Source organism: Herpailurus yagouaroundi, unplaced genomic scaffold (assembly GCF_014898765.1).
Source record: "Herpailurus yagouaroundi ecotype Mexico unplaced genomic scaffold, PumYag 29, whole genome shotgun sequence".
NCBI lineage: Eukaryota > Metazoa > Chordata > Mammalia > Carnivora > Felidae > Herpailurus > Herpailurus yagouaroundi.
In genome coordinates, this window is record NW_024412377.1 from 29,257,894 (window position 1) to 29,271,389 (window position 13,496).

The 13,496-nt window shown below is 36.6% G+C and overlaps 1 protein-coding gene across 3 annotated transcripts in view; it reads left to right on the forward strand.

Annotated features, from left to right (window-relative positions):
• Positions 1–191: 191 nt before the first annotated feature.
• NIPBL (NIPBL cohesin loading factor) overlaps positions 192–13,496 on the forward strand; it is a 200,111-nt gene continuing 186,806 nt past the window's right edge. For 2 of the 3 annotated variants that reach the window (XM_040495510.1, XM_040495529.1), the window contains exon 1: positions 193–541. The gene's annotated coding sequence lies outside the window, so the exon portion shown is untranslated. Of the gene's footprint in view, positions 542–13,496 lie in introns of all 3 variants that reach the window. The other variant, XM_040495519.1, reaches the window with a different exon arrangement.

Below are 13,496 nucleotides of genomic sequence, written 5' to 3' on the forward strand. Positions count from 1 at the left end.
GCCGAGGACGCGAGCCCAAGTGGCGGCGGCAGCGGCGGTGGCGGAAGTGGAGTGGGGAAGAGGGGGTGGTTGTTAGTGTTTGGCGCCGGCGGAGGGAGTCATTCCTGCAGCTGCACTTCCGGTCGGCATTTTGTTCTGAGAGGGAGAGACGGAACGAGAGAGAGACACACACAGGGCTCCTTCCCCCCCCCCGCCCTCCCCCCCCTCCCTCCGTCGGTACCGACTCACCCGACACCACCAAGCCGCAGGGAGGGACGCCCCCGCCGACAGGAGGATTGGTTCCCGGGCCGGCGGCGATGCCCCCCCGGTAGCTCGGGCCCCTGGTCGGGTGTTTGTGAGTGTTTCTATGTGGGAGAAGGAGGAGGAGGAGGAAGAAGAAGCAGCGATTTGTCTTCTCGGCTGGTCTCCCCCCGGCTCTACATGTTCCCCGCACTGAGGAGACGGAAGAGGAGCCGTAGCCACCCCCCCTCCCGGCCCGGATTATAGTCTCTCGCCACAGCGGCCTCGGCCTCCCCTTGGATTCAGACGCCGATTCGCCCAGGTAAATTCCTGCTCTTTATTTCGGCGGCGGCGGCGGCGGCGGCGCCAGGTCCTCAGCGTCTCTCCTCCTCGCTCCCCTCCCCGCCGTTTCCTTAGCGGCCCCAGGTCTCCTCCACGGGCGAGTCTAGAGTTCGCTCCTCTCCGGTGGCAGCCGCCCTGGGTGGCGGTGGTTTTGTACTCTCTCCCGGCCGGCTCCGGTGGCGGGGACTGGGCTCCTGCCGGGCGGCCGGGGAGGCGTAGGCCCGGCGGAGAGTGCAGGCCGCGGGCCAGCGGAATCTACTTGAGCTCGGGGATTAGGAGAGCTCCGGGCTGAGCGGAGCTACCGCTGGTCGGTGACAGGCCTCGCCAGGGAGAAGAGCCGTAGCTAGTGAGGAGGCGGAAACAATACAACTAACAGCAAATGTGCCCTGTTCGTCCCCATATTTACAACTTTCCTGGTCCCGGAGTGGGGAACGTCCCAGTGAAACAAACAACCCCCCTTCTTCCCCCTGTGACCCCATGAAGGGAGGAAGTAGTTTCAGTTAGTGAGACAAATGTAAATACTCAGACACGGATCCAGTGGCAATTCGTGTCCTGTGTAAAACTTGTTTGGACATTAGAAAGTTAATAAAGACTCATTTTCATTTTTAAAGAATTAAATTGCCCACATGAATATTTAATGTAGAAAACCATAGTGTGGTAGACACTGCATATGCCCCCCCCCCAAGAGTTTTTATGTTGTTGTTTGACAGTGTGTGTTGCACATGGACTTTTTATTCAAAGGCAAGTGTAAAGTACTTGACAGGTTTACCCTGCCACTTTAGATTTGTGTGCGTTATGTAAGGACAATTTTAAACGACTGTATATACAATTCTCAGGTACTTCCTGATCTAAGTGTGTAGAAGCATACAAAGAATATTACCTGTTTTGAGAATTTTACCGAGGTATAGGTGAAAGCAATTTTCTTTAAAAGCATAGAAATTAAGTTATGCTTACAATCCCAGGGAGGTTAAAAAAAAAAATGTAGAAGGTGCCATCCTTTCATGTCAGGGCAGATCTTCTTGAGGTCCCAGGATTGTCATTGGCTGTTTGTGCCCATGATGTTTGACTGTGTAATGAGAGAGGTGTCATTTTAATAGGTCAAATGTATCTGTAAATGCTAGAGAAAAATATCAGTTCTGCCTTAACAAATTCTAGTTCATGAGTAAGTTAAGTGTTCAGAGCTTGTTTATGGAGGCGTTGGTCAGATAGGTTGGCATAAGGGAAGAACAATCCATTTAAAAGTCCTCAGCCATACAAATTGCCTAGAAAACTAAATGTTCCTGGTGTTAGACTATTTTGATACTTTGTCTCATATTCAGGGAAGGAAAACTTTCACTGCTTAGAATGAAGCAACACTGATCAACAAAGTCCCTTGTTTTACTAATGGGGGTTACATTGGTTAGAATTTTTTGTGTCTTGTTAAATTATAGTCATTGTAGAATAAGTAACTTTTCTGAAGGTTATTTTTGAGTTTAGCCCTCTGCTTAAAATAAACTGTTCCACATTTCCCGCAAACGTATGGATAAATGTTAAAAAGAGTGAAGTTAATATAGCTGTCACGTACTAGGCATGTTTTTAATGCTATAAATCCGTGTAGTAGTCAGTAGCGTGTCCGTGATTTGTATTGGTCAGGGAGCAGTTTGAATTTTAAAAAGCCTGAAGCTCCTGCTGAGCCCCAATCCCGGCCTCCCTCCCTCCCACTAATCTCCCATTCCTGTCTTTGTGCTGCCTGCTCCTGTTAGACACTGTTTGCTACAGGGCCTCAGGCCTTCACTGGGTGGGGGGGGGGGGCATGCCAATGGGGGCTTGTTGGGGAGAGGGAATACGCACGGGAGGAACACTTCATACCTCAACCCGCGGATTGGGGGGCCCGCGGGGGGGGGCGGGGGGTGTGGATAAGGTTTTCAGTGTAAATGTTTGAAAGGCCCTTATATGAACCTGTGATGCCTTTACAACTTTTATTTAAATAAAATACGGAGACATATGTCAAAGGATGAACATATTTCTACTAAAGGTAATGGAAGAGAGGAGTTCTGCTTGTTTAGTTTTCATCAACAGAAGCAACTTATTTTTAGTGTTTTATAGTTAAGGGGAGCCTTCTTACACAGATGTTTGAATCAGTGCGTTAGATATGTTTATGTGATTGATTTTTTTCCTGTGACTTTGGAATTAAAATGAATTAGTTCTTACCAGATCTTATTTTACCAATTCTACATATTTAGTGTTCTGTAAGTAATATAGGTTGTGTGATATCTTTCATTAAAGTAGTATAAACATTTTAAAGTAAGTTGAAAATATTTGTTGTTTGGTCCAAACCATTAAATAAGTTATTTTTAAAGGAAAAAACATTGTAAAGCTCGAACAAAACCTAAACTTGAACTTAAAATTTTTTGACAATTTAGTTGGAAGGAATAATAATTTGTATTTCCCTGGAGATTATGAATACTCTGCTCTACCTCCCGTGTATTGGTTGGGATAGTCGCTAGTGGCTATTTCTGTATTTCTGTTATTATCATTATTTTTTAATTTAGTGAAAGAAGACACTATAAGTGTTCCAGTAGGCTTCTAATGTTAGTTATATTATTTGGAGAAGTAATTCCTAGTATTTATTCAACAGTGTGGTTTATTGTTTCTCTCGAGTCTGTTGAGTTACAAATAACTTATAATAATTACTTGAAAAGAAAGCACTTCTAAAGTGGTGAAAGTCTAGTGAATCAAATTAACATTGAATATTAAATAATTATTTTTAGTGTTTTGAGAAGAGTACATAGGATGCTGCTTCTTGAAAGTCATTCAACAATTTGTTTACTGAAGTTATTGGAAAGCATTTTGAACCTGTGCTAGGGATCTTTATACTGCCCTCTTTAAGAAGTAAAAAGTTACATTTGAAGAAAGAAAGACTGTCTATTTGAGATTATTTTTGAGGATGAAAAGTGAAAGTTTTCACTTAGGATGATAGTAAACCAGGTTTTAGTTTTCTGCAGAGTGATCATTACTAAATTTCAAAAATACTGTGAGCAAAGTTATACCAATTCAGATATGTAATCCTCTTTATTGGGTGCCAGACTACCTAACTCAAACATGTGTTTTTTAACACTTCCTATATTAATTTCATATGTAATTCTTTGGTACCAATCTCTCATCAGACTGCTGTAGAAACATTTGAACCCATCTATTTCATATTTTGACCTGCTCTATATTGATGTAAAAATTAATGATAGAGTAAATAAAAACTAGAGAGTTTGAATTTTATATGATTTTATTTAACTTTCTCCACCCCATTGCTTATTAGGACAAGGATCATTTATGAGTAATTCTGGAATTTTAAAATAAGATTTTAGTGTTATGTGAAGTGATTGGGAGGAATGAGGTAAATAAAAATTCCTTTTTGAGAAATGTAACTTCAGTGTTGTTGATCACATTTATTTGCTATAAAGTGAATAGGAAATTACTGACTAGGAACTTTATGGAAACCTGGTAATGAACTGTTTAGTTGAAGATGTTTACTTTAATATCCTGAACATATTAAATTGACTTTGCTGGTAATTTATGGTATTATATAGCCTTTAAAAATCATTTTAAAATATACTTTTTTAGCAAAGAGCAGTTGTTCTTTATAATTGCTCTTTGAATTTTTGAAATGGTTCTTTTTCAAGGTGACCTGAGTTCATTTTTAAATATTCCCATTTCTCTGTGAGAGAAGTGTTCGGCATCATTTCCATTTTTTAATGAAAATCTTGATACTTAGAGGCCATGTGATTTGTGTAGGTTCATGTAGTGAGTGAGAATAAGGGATTCCCTTACTCTTACAAGTTTGTTTATTAGATTATGTTGTTTTAACAAAAGTGTGCGCTCTGGTCACAAAGCTAGGTATTGCTATTGCTCAGTGTTGACACTGATACCTTATGTGGCTTTTTCAATTATCTGAGTCCAGGGTGATTTTTCCTCTTCTTTTAGGGGAGCTATGATACCTGCCTCTTGGTTGTATTTTCCAGGTATGAAACTAGTACTTTTAAATTAGAAAGGCTGACCTTGTGGGTATGTTTGGTGTTTGAATGACTGAATTTATTTACATTATGTTTCTCCTAAAGAGTGTAAGTCAATTAACCATAGTTGTAGTAAACAATTCATAATTACTCCTGAAAGTTTTTTTTATAGTGTGGAATTTTAGTGTTTTCTGATTGGTTTAAAAGCAATTTTAAAAAGCAATTATCATTGTAATTTTAAAAAGTATTTTATGTGCTTAGAATTTTTTGCCCAGGTAGATAGTAAAAAGTGATTATAGATATTTGTGTTGTACATTGTTTTGTTTGGTGTAAATCTAGAGTCCATTTTAATTGAGTTTTGTCAGATTGCCTTGTTTTAAGGCATATTTCTTTTTATTTCCAAAGTGATATTTTTAGGAGAGATTATTTGTTAATGCAACATTGCCAGCTAGATAAGATTTTGAGGGCTTATAATTGCCAGAAATTGTGTTAAGTATGACTCTATAATATTACTTCATTTAAAATAATGAGCTCAGGAAATAGAAACTGTTATCCACAACTTATAGATGAAGTAATGGGGCTGGAAAGGTTAGAAAATTGCCCTTTGTCTTGTAATTAGTGAATGGTCAGTCTGATTTGTATTTTTTTCTCAAGAATTTAGGATTCCACATTTCTAGTTTTAGTAAAGTCTTCATATTTTTTGGTTAGTTAATTCACTACTTATAAGTCATATACGCAAGGAACTTGTGTGGTTGGGGCAAAGAACTAAAATATAATGCAGACTGTATATCCTATATAATATTTGAAATCAGATCTTTACCATCTTATATTTGTTAGGCAGTCTGTGTAATTTTTACTTCTTTTAAGTTTTTCATTTTTGAGTTGAAATTGTCATAGCATCTATTTTTAGAAAGGGAAAATTTGGCTTTAGAGAGTGATTTCATTTATAGAAATGCGTGTAATCAATTGTGTAGTAGATGAATGTATAAATCAGTATGACTGATAATTTTTAAAAACTCTAGCGTTTTATAGCAAAAGAATGTTAATCCTTTCAAAGTCATCAACTTGGGAAATTGTGTGCTTTTTCTAGAGCTTTTGCTATTACATACAATCTTAAGGGGGTTCCTTTAATGATAACCTTTGGAGCCTTTGCGATAGTCTTTTTTTTAATCCTTAATGGCAAATCTTTATCTTTAGGGGTAAATTTGAGTTTTAGAGACAGTAAAAGTAATTTAGAAGTTAGTTTAGGAGAACTTAGATTTAATAAGATCTTTTTTGTGTTAGGCACTATATTGAGTGGTTTGCATTTATAATATGTAATGTTATTAGCGATATCCATGTACCATGAATTTTCTCAATTCTTCAAGGTATATGAATCTAGTTGTGTTTATTATTCTAAGAGAGTTGGGAAAACAGAGGTATAGAATGATTAAATGACTAGCCTAGGCTCCCATAGCTAACAAGTGGAAGAAAGCGGAGAAAGGACTCCAAAGTTGATGCTTTACCTATCACCCTTAACCACTACACTGTGTATCATGATTTGAACCTCCTAGCTGCCCAATGAGGTTAGCGATGTGTTCTTGTTTCACAGACAAGGAAATTGAGGCTCATCATGTTTAAGAACCTCGACCAGGGTGACAAATCTAGCAAGTGTTAGAGGTAGGACTCCAACCCAATGTGTCTAACTCTAAAACGTCTTTTAATTCTACCACCCTGCCTTTTCAAGATTTATAATACATTTCTTTTTTAAAGATTTACTTTTTAAGTAATCTCTATACCCAATGTGGGGCTCTCAGACTCACAGAGTTCAGATCAGGAGTCTCATGCTCTACCCACAGAGCCAGCCAGGTGTCCCTGTAATACATTTTTTTTTTTGATAAAAAGGATAGACTTGGTTATAAAGCAGTGACACTTTTTCTGTCACAAAGAGGAATTCTGAACTGTTTTGGTTAGTTATAGATGATTGATTATTTGATTATAGTCTTTCCTGTAAAATACCTTGTTAGTTTACACCTCGTGTAATGTACAAAATGTGTATACACAAGTGTGCCTTTAAGAAGGATATTTATTTTTAAATATATGCAAGCTATATTTACAGAAATTGGTAAAATGGGAAAAGCCACCTTATTTTTATATTATTGTGATTAATTTATTTCTTCTAAAAATGTCAAGCATTAAAAAATATTACCAAGAGGAGCATCTGGGTGGCTCAGTCGGTTAAGCATCTGACTTTTGGTTTCGGCTCAGGTCATGATCTCATGGTTTCCTGAGTTTGAGCCCTGCGTCAGGCTCTGCGCTGAGAGGACAGAGTCTGCTTGGTATTCTCCCTCTCTTTCTGTACCTCCCCTACTCATACTCTGTCTCTCTCAAAATAAATAAATAAACTTAAAAAAAGAATTCCCAAGGATACATCAAACCTCCAACATAGTTTATGTAACTAAATTATTTTGCCATCTTACGTGTGTGTCACATCAGTTCACTTGAACATACCAAACCTTTAAAGTTTTCTTTTGTATAGATTTGTCCGTTGGCAGAAGAAGGAAACATTTTCAGTATGTAAAACCATGGAATTAGTATCAGTTAATTTATTAAAAGTTTTTTGTACTTTTACCTCTCCTGAGAAATTCAGAAGCTGTGACACAATTTTGAAATATTCGATTCCTTTTTGTTGGAGTTATTTGAGTCACTTGTACTTCTCAGTCTTTTGGTCCTATGCTGATCATATGTGCACTTGTTTAAAGAGTACTGTTTTTTAACTGGTCACTGATTCTAGATACCTTAAAAACTTACAGTGCTTGAAACACTAATGAATTATTACAATTTAAACTAGAGTTGACTCTAAAAATATTAATCTTTATGATTTTGTATTTAATTTTTTAATTTGCAAAACAAAAATTGTCCTTGAAATTAATCCTAATAAGTAAAATACATCACTGACTTTTCTCAACACTTCTACTTGGCAACCTTTTCAGGATTTTTAAACCTGCTTTTAGTTGTCTTTATCTGATAGCATTGTGGCTTGCCAGTTTCCACCAAAAGAAATTGATCATCTGAGTTAGGCTGTATGTAGTTTAGTTTTCCCTTGGTGATGACCAAATTGAAATTTTCTATGAGTATAAATTGGGCATAACTTCCCCCCTTTAAAATACTGTTCTTAAAAAACTGATACACATGACAGTTCCCCCCTCTCCCCCCCCCCCCGCCAAGGTTCTGCCCTATGCTTCAGAAAACTCTAAAGTTGAAAGTTGAAGTGTGATGCCCTAAAAGCTATTATCATTCTTTCCCTTTTAAGAAAAGAATTAAGAATGCAGTATTTATGCCATAACCCACCTTTGGGTTATCTTGAAAGACACACATGACATATGCTTTTTACTTAACTTTATTAAGCTAGCTTTTTACTTAACTTTATCAATCTTTTTCCTCTTTCCCTTTTCTTATGTGTTTCTTCCTTTCTGTGTCAGTGTCCTAAGCAAAAAATTTTTATAGCACAGTGAGTACAGGTGATGGTGTTGATGTGGCTAGTTCTGTAATATTTTCCTTGATGAAAACTTGAGCAGTTTGAAAGGCCTCAAATTCTGAGATTTTCATAAGTTCATAATGCTAGTGAGAAAGCATTGATATTAACTGTGAAAATGTATATTTGTGCAGCATTCCTGCTTTCTTCTGTAGACTTGTGTTACTTCTCAAAACATCTACTCACAGACCAGAAATTTCTCTTAAGGAGAAAAAGAAAGCATGCCTTTTTCATGGAAGTTTCTCTGGTTATTCCATGTCATAGCATTTGCTAGTTTATTACTTGTATCTCTTGGATAAAATTTGTTCCTGTGTCTGTCAGCCATAGTAAACCACCAGCTATATGAGAGCAAGGAGACTTGTATTATTTTTATCTTTATGTCTGTAGTACCATTACGGTGCTTTTCCTGTTTTGTAGATATTCAACGTTTTTGTTGAACAAATTAGAACGGAGCTATGTGATATTTCCTAAAGATACATTTCTAAATCTAAGATTAGTGAGTGGCAAGTATATGTTTATGCTAATCTTGAAATATAATTTTCTTAGCTATATATGTGTTCTTAAGGCATCTTGCTTTTTGGGTAAGAATATTTTATTTACATACATCCTTAACAGTACACACATAACAAATTGTGTGTAAAAGTAAATCACAGAAAAACTTAAAACAGGGTTCCTTTTTTAATTGTTAGTAAGGATGGTAAAGTTATAGGAAGGGTTTTTTGTTTCAGTCCTTTGGACAATAGAATTGGGAGTAAGATACTGAGGGAAAGTATCCAAATACTTGTTTTAAACCCAAGGTTGATTTATTACAGTTTTAATTTTCTTTGTTAATTCTAATTTATGTATTGTGTATAACAACAATGTAGATAAGTTACCTGTAATGAGAAATACATATTAGTATGTTAAAAATGTTATTCACATAAAATAGTGATATGATGACTGAAATTATTTTTAAATTTAAGTAAAGCTTATTGGAAGTGTGATTTACACAATAAAATTCACTGTTTTAGGTATACAGTTTGATGAGTTCTGACAAACATGTAGTCTTGCAATTTCTACCACACTCAAACAATGTTTTCATCACTTCAAAAAGTTGCCTTATGTCCTTTTGTAATCAGTTTCCTACTTCTGTTCCAGCTCCTGGTAACCGCATATAATTTTTGTCCTTATAGTTTTGTCTTTTCTAGAATGTTGTATAAAAGGAATCATACAGTATGTAGTCTTCTGTGGTAGGTTTCTTTCGCTTAGTAAAAGGCTTTTGAAATTCATCCGTGTCGTTGCATGTATTAGTAGTTGTTGGTGACTTCATTTTGAAATTGATTTAGAATACCCTTTACCTTTGGTACTACTGTCAAAAAAGATTAAACAACTTTAGATATTTTTCTCGGATTTTGCAGCTGCTTTATTATTTGATATAATTTTACTTGCCTATTTTTACCCCTTCAAAAAATTTGTAATTGACATTATTATTAAGTGGTATTTGTTTTTATTAGTTAATTCTATCATGTTAGATGTTCCACTAACCAGGTAAAATATGCAGTGCCCTCTGTTTCATCAAAATTAAGATAGGTAGTATCATGTATTTTGAACATATAGTACATAAAAACTAGAATAAGATATGAGGGATGGTACAATAATAACTCACCAAAAACTGAGTTTACATTTTACTGTAAGTTTAATGTTTGTTGTTTATACTAAAAATAGAGCATCGGTTATAGTGAAGAACAGTGGGTGCCTCTCTTTTAATGCTTTAAGTTAGAAGGTGCCTGGGTGGCACAGTTGGTTAAATATCCGATTCTTGATCTCGGCTCAGGTCATGATCTCACAGTTTGTGAGTTTGAGCCCCACGTTTTGTTCTGCACTGATGGTGCGGAGCTTGCTTGGGATTCTGTCTCTCCTCCTGTCTGCCCCTCCCCTGCTTGTGCGCTCGCGCGCGCTCTCTCTCTCTCTCTCTCAAAAATAAATAAATAAACCTAAAAAAAAAAAAAGAAGCAGTGTTGTTTACTGAAAGTTGGGGCAGATAATGAGAAAAGGGCCATTTTCTGGTCGTTTTATTTGACCACCTTTTTTGTTTTTCACCACTCCCTTTTTGAAACCTTTCTTTCCTTGGGTTCAGAATATCTGTCTCTTCTTTTTCTTCCCTTGTGTATTTAATATGTCATTTGTTGACTCTTGCTAGTTCTTCCTCCTCTGCCCACCCCTTAAATCTTGGTATTCCTGAGGTGGTTTTTTATATTCTTCATTCTGTTATCCCTTCCTGTTGATCTTATCTATTTATATGACTTTTTATATGCTTGTTACCTGTATGCTGATGACTCAGGAATCTGCCTCCAGAATGATGTATTTTCCTGAGACAGATCCATCTGTCTAGGTACCTCCTAATGTCTTATAAATACTTTAAATTCAAAAGTATATAAATCTGAACTCATCCCTCAATTTTTCCCTACTCTCACCACTCTCCCCGCCCTCCAAAAGAAAAAAACTGTTCTTACAACTATGTGAAGTAGGTGAATGTTTCCATCATCAACTCAGTTCCCTAAATTGGAGATTTGGTGATAATGCTTCACCCTTCTCCTTTACTGTACCTTCAATCCAGTTGTCCATCCAGTTCTGACATTCATAACACCTCTGCATATCACTTGAATCCATCCCTCTTCTGTTTTAGATTCTTAGAGTAGGCATGTATATACAGCTTATCAGACAGAATAACTTCTCGCATTCATTTTAAGAAGACTTAGAGATAGTTGTGAAAGATGTATTTAGTTAGGGTATTTTTTTATATGCTTGGGCTCTGGTATTTAAAATTAAGGTGTAGGGGTGCCCGGCTGGTTTATTTAGAAGAGTGTGTGACTCTTGATCTCAGGGTTGTGGGTTCAAGCTCCACGGGTAGAGAGATGACCAAAAACAATTAAAAAAACTAAAATTAAAGTGTAATCTTCATTAACATTCATGCTTTATCGTCTAAATGAGACTGTCTTCTGTGCACATTTCCACTGTATCTAAAAATCTAGGCTTCTGACGGACAACCCAGTATATATTGACTAGAACAGTTTATTTTATTTATTTATTTATTTATTTATTTTTTCAACGTTTATTTTATTTTTGGGACAGAGAGAGACAGAGCATGAACGGGGGAGGGGCAGAGAGAGAGGGAGACACAGAATCGGAAACAGGCTCCAGGCTCTGAGCCATCAGCCCAGAGCCCGATGCGGGGCTCGAACTCACGGACCGCGAGATCGTGACCTGGCTGAAGTCGGACGCTTAACCGACTGCGCCACCCAGGCGCCCCTTGACTAGAACAGTTTAAATGCCACCTTTATCCTTCCATACCTTACGTTTAGAGTAAAATAATTCATAAATGTGTATGTTTATTTTGATACTGTGTTGATGTGTTAAGGAGCAGAGTCAAGAGTTGAGAAGAAAATGGGACTGTAGGAGGAAAGGGTAAATGAGGACTTTTAAATTAACTTTACTGGGGAGCCTGGGTGGCTCAGTTGGTTAAGCGTCTGACTCTTGACTTTGGCTCAGGTCATGTTGTCTGGGTTGTGAGATTGAGCACCTCATCAGGCTGTGTGCTGGGCATGGAGCCTGCTTAAGATTCTCTCTCCCTCTCCCCCTCTCCTGCTCAGGTTCTCTCCATCTCCTCCTCTCTTTTTAAAAAATATTTTTCCCCTGTACTATAGAAACAAGTTCACTTGAATAACTTTCACTTTTATTGCAGATAACAATATTAAAGAAACAAATACAATGGGATATGATACCATTCGGTTGCTAGGCATTCAGACATTTTTAATGGCAAGAGTCAGATATAACTATATTACTTGCTTGTGAAGTTATTGCTGGTGGTTTTGTATAATTTACAATGTTTCTTCCTTAGAATAAGAAGTTGTCTCCTTCGTTCTCCATTTCAGCAAAAGGATCTACTTAAGAGTTATTGGTTTAAATAACCCTGAGTATCTCTTTTGTGAAGGACACACTACAATGTGATGTTATTTTGAAAAACAAACATGTCTTCACTATATCCAGAGTTTATAACTAAAGAAATAATAGGTGCTATGTTGTGCTATAGTGCTAATTACCATGTTTTTGAGAAAATGAGATGAATCAAAAGGCAGTTTACAAAGACTGACAGGAGAATCCTGTCTTGGAGTCTCTGGTACCTTGTACATTGTCAGCACTCAACAAACAATTGTTGAATAAATGAATTTGAATTATATTTCAGTTTGGGGATGTAGGACTAATTTGAGTGACAGAAGATGGGTGGGGTTTGTTAAACATTGAGTAAATTTGATGGAAGAAAGAAAACACAAAGCCCAGAAAAGGTGGGAAAACACTTAAAGCAAAGAATTGGTATAATTTAGTTAATTGCTTATATTTGGACAATTAGGTTTGCTTAGCTGGATAAGAGAAAAATCTGTATGCAGGTGGTTTGGATTCTTTCTACTGTTATTCCTGTTTCAGATTTGCTTCTGGTTTCAAGTATTGCCTCTGTACTTCTGTCTTCATTGCTATGGGATAAATTTGTAGGCTCAAGGCTAAAATGACTTGCAAAAACCAATTGAGAGTTGGTGGGAAAGGGAGCGAAATATTATAGTTCTTCAGTCTTTTGCAGTTATTCAAGGTTTGTAGTGTATGTCAAAGTGTCATTGCATGTCTTCAGTATTCAGATGAAGGGGCATAAAAACTAGAATTTAAAATGACTTACAATTTGCAACAAGTTTGTTTGTGACTGACCTAGGATGAAATTCAGTATCTGAGTCTCTAATATGCTGTTAGGTGTTGAGCCATGCTGTTACCTACATGAATTATCATATGATTTTAGTGATTCTTTATAAAAACTTCATAGTTCAGCAATTCTCCATTCTCTTAGTTTTCTTGGAAACTAAAACCACTTATAGTTTTCTGGTATGTTAAGTAAGGCTAAATTGTGGAACTTAGAATGTAAAATCCTTTAAGAACTTCAAAGTTAAAGACTTCCCCCTTTTTTCCAATTATAGAAGCAATGTAGGAAAAAGCTACATGCTATTTGGAAAATAAGAAAAATATTTATAATCTCATATTTTATGTTTTTCCTACTAGTTTTTTAATAAAAATATATGAATATAATTTTAGTTAAATATGTATTCATGGTTTAAATTATACATACATAGACTTGTTTTGTCTTAAGGTTGTCTCATTAAGATTTTCCTAATTTCCTAATGGTGTTCGTAATTATTTAAAATTTTACCCCAGGGCTCTTGGCTGGCTCAGTCTGAGGACATGCGACAGTGGATCTTGGGATTGTGAGTTCGAACCCCCCATGGGGTGTAGAGATTATTTAAATAATAATAATTTTTTAGAAACTTTAAAAAATGTTACCCAGTATTTTGTCAGAAAATGAACCATAATTTCCTAAGTCATTCTGTTGAACATTTTATTTGCTCTCACTTTTTTTC